General features: G+C 41.0%; 1 non-coding gene across 1 annotated transcript; it reads right to left on the bottom strand.

Annotated features, from left to right (window-relative positions):
• Positions 1-3,134: 3,134 nt before the first annotated feature.
• On the bottom strand, positions 3,135-3,245 carry trnal-caa. The gene is made up of 2 exons: positions 3,208-3,245; positions 3,135-3,180 (listed from the first exon to the last, which is right to left on the bottom strand). It is a non-coding gene; the product is annotated as a tRNA-Leu (tRNA).
• Positions 3,246-3,760: the final 515 nt, after the last annotated feature.

Genomic DNA, 3,760 nt, shown 5'->3' with positions numbered 1-3,760 from the left:
TGCATCACTTTGTAACACACATTATAATTCTCGCCTAGCTGCTAGCGTGGCACATCCTCCTACTCTGCTTCTGACTGGCTAGTAGTCCTTACCTAGCTACTGTCAGGGCACACCCTCATACTCTGCTTCTGACTGGCTTGTAGTCCTTACCTAGCTACTGTCAGGGTACACCCTCATACTCTGCTTCTGACTGGCTAGTAGTCCTTACCTAGCTACTGTTATAGAGCTTAAGATACAGGGTGAAAAGAGGAGCTGCAGCAATGTGCAGTACAACAAAAATTAAACCATATGAACCTTATCTAAGATTAGCATAATATGAGCACTTTAATCAATTAATATCACAACATAAAACAAGTCAGATGTCAGAGTCTGAAACAATTCCCTGATTTCCTCGTTGGCATTATAGGACTGTGGTCTAGATTCGCAGCAATATATGATGCATGTTGGTCTCATTTGTAGTACAGTAGCTCAGTTGTAATACAGCATATTATATTTGGACTAGCGATAGAAAGAACTACAACACCACAGAATTAAAATAAAATTACATTGAAAAAAAACATTTTAAAGCGCTGCGGGAACATTTTAAGCATTAGAGGCAGCCTTACATGACCGTAGGAAGATTAAGACCATTTTTAAATGATTTAAGACCTAAAACACAATGCAAATTTAAGACTTTTTAAGGCCCCAAATTTTCATACGCCAAAAACAAGTTTCTAAGCCCATAGGTTTATGGCAGAGATATGCGACCCACTGAATACGCGCTGTATTGTTTCTCCCACCGTCCGCTGATTCAGATATTCACTCACATTTGTACCTGTCGTACATCATTTCATTGTTTTTTTTAATCTGATATCGAAGCCCCCTACTATCATTGAATGGGTCACTAAAGCCATGAACTTTGCCAGCCTTCAGGTCACAGTTTAAGATATTTCTCATTTTATCTTAACCCCTTATTGCAAGATATTTCTGTTTCATTATTGACACTATGGTTTGTTTTTCTTTTTGCTTGCTTTATTTTTTTACATGTATATATTAAGCGTGTGTTATACGTTTTGCTGTTTGCTTGTTGTATTGCTTGTATTTCTTTCTAGAGTAATCATCATTTTCATTGTTGTTTTTTATGTGTGTTAGCAGAGGACTCTGGATTCCTGCACTGAAATGCTTTTTGGGGGTTTTATATCTATTGTATGTACAGTACTTCAAAAAAAAAACTAAACTAAACTAAACTTAGGAGAGAGGGTTCCACCATGTCATCACCGATTTAAGCCTCTCACCTCTCACCTCTCACCCTAAGTGGATGGCATTTTCTATTTTGGCTAACTGGGTCACCCGGCTTTGTGAGCCACGCTTTGGACGTGCGGGTCAGTGTCTGATCCCCAGTCTCAGGTACAGTATATAGCTATCATGGAATTAGTGCAACTGTAGTAACTAGTGATCAATAGATAGATAGATGCTTCTTCTGGTGAACTTGAAAGCTCTTGAGTCTCTTCCCTGGAACTAAACCTGACGTCTCACAGTATTTAATCATTATCCGCTGAAGGACGCCTGCTCTCATGTGAGACGATTTACTGAGATTTTTTTGCACCGTGTTATAGAACATGAGACAACTCATGTCACAAATTCTGGCAGCACCAGCGCAGTGAAAATCCCCCCCAACACAGTCATGGGTGTATTGTAAAGACTCATCAAAGGGTGATAATGGGGCACTCATGTGCTATTCATGTTCCTATGTTTTAGGCATATTCTTTCGTTTTTCCAATGAGTGTTGAGACTCTAGCTCAAGGGAAGCTACAGGAAGGGTGAAATGAAGCAGGATAAACTATATTCTAAGCAGTGGTCTTGTTTTGTACTTAAACTATTTGCTTTTTGAAGAAAAAAAGAGGGTTTTATTGTTCAAATATAGCTGCTTTTGGTGGTACTTGGGAAGGGCAATGGATATTGTTTATCCTGAATTTTTAGCAACAAAATGAGCTGAAGTGGTGAGAGAAAAGTATTAGAGTTGAAAGAGAACAAAGAGTGCCAAAGTGGTGTTGAGAGACTCAGCTCTGGCAGTCTGCTGGATGAGAGCGAGGGAGGAAGGGCCTTGTGAAGATGGACCAGGTGTCACTGATTAGATAAGAGGAGTTAGTTAGGAATGGCAGCCAGCTACAAACAGGACACCACATTGGTTGTCATGGGAGTCAGGAAATGTCTTCCAGCGGTCTTCAGAACATCACTGCATGCGTTGTGTGCACTTACATGTTGGTGAACGTGTCTTAAAATGTTAAGGTTGAAGGTTAAAAAAAAAATCATATTGGTTTGTGGTTTACAGTAATCAGGATGGCCGAGTGGTTTAAGGTGCCAGATTCAAGGTTTGATTCCTTCCTGAGGTAAGGGACTTCTGGTCTCCAAAAGTAGGCGTGGGTTCAAATCCCACGCCTGACACACCTTTACTAAATCTCATTTTCTGAGTACTCTCTATAATGATGACAATAAGGTTGAATCATCGCAGCTGCTTGAATGAAATGTATCCCTAACTATAGTGCTGTTAACTGTTGGTTTCAGTTAATTCAAAAGGACACATCCATAATTATACCACTGACAGCTCACTTTACCCCACCCCCAAACTGTTATTGTACAATCATAGCTTAGGAACAGTAACTAGGGAAAGCAGGCCAGTAAAGCTTTCAATTTCTCTACATGCCCAAAAATGTGTGTGCAACATGCTGTTGACCAGAAGTGCCTTTACACAGAAAGGAGTCAAACCTTGGCTGGTTGACTTCTATCATTCATTTGTACCTTCTACGTTAATGTTTATGAAGTATTTGCCAAGTTTCAGTGCACATAAAGCATGTAGTGATGCAAACACAGCCAGTCTGGATGGTATTTCCTTTCTTGTTAGGACCAGTTTAGGCAAACGTGCACTGATGCTAAAGCTACATAGAGCTGTGGGAAAACCAAATAAAGTACAGCTGTGGGATTTTAACCCACACCTTGATTTAGAGACCAGAAGTTAACTCAGGAAGGTGTCAAACCTTGAGTCTGGCGCCTGCAAAGACATCGAGCCAGGATGGTATTTCCTTTATTGTTAGGACCAGTTTAGTCAAATGTGCACTGATGCTAAAGCCATGGGGAAACCAAGTAAAGTAATGCTGTGTCAAGAGTGGGATTTGAACCCACGCCTCCATTTGGAGACCAGAAGTCCCTTTACACAGGAAGACGTCAAACCTTGAGTCTGGCGCCAAGGACCACTCGGCCATCCTGACTGGTGATGCTATAGAGAGACTACCATGATTTTCTTATACCTTCTACATCAATATTCTAAACATGTGAGTGTATACAATTTGCACTGAGGTTAACGCTTACATTTAACACTGGGAAAACCAAATACACTAAAGCTGTGTCAGGACTGGGAGTTGAACGCACGCCTCCACTTGAAGACCAGAATACCCTTTACACAGGAAGGAGTCAAAGCTTGAGTCTGGCGCCTCTGACCACTCGGCCATCCTTACGACTACTGTGGTTGGTTGACTTCTATGATTCATTTGTACCTTCTACATTAAGATTTATGAAGTATTTGCCAAGTTTCAGTGCACACAAAGCATGTAGTGATGCAAAGACATCACGCCAGGATGGTACTTCCTTTATTGTTAGGACCGTTTTAGTCAAATGTGCACTGATGCCAAAGCTACCTAAAGCCATTGGGAAACCAAGTAAAGTAATGCTGTGTCAGGAGTGGGATTTGAACCCACGCCTCCATTTGGAGACCAGAAGTCCCTTT

This window comes from Etheostoma cragini, chromosome 23 (genome assembly GCF_013103735.1).
Source record: "Etheostoma cragini isolate CJK2018 chromosome 23, CSU_Ecrag_1.0, whole genome shotgun sequence".
Lineage (NCBI taxonomy): Eukaryota > Metazoa > Chordata > Actinopteri > Perciformes > Percidae > Etheostoma > Etheostoma cragini.
This window is presented reverse-complemented; position numbering and strand designations above follow the sequence as displayed.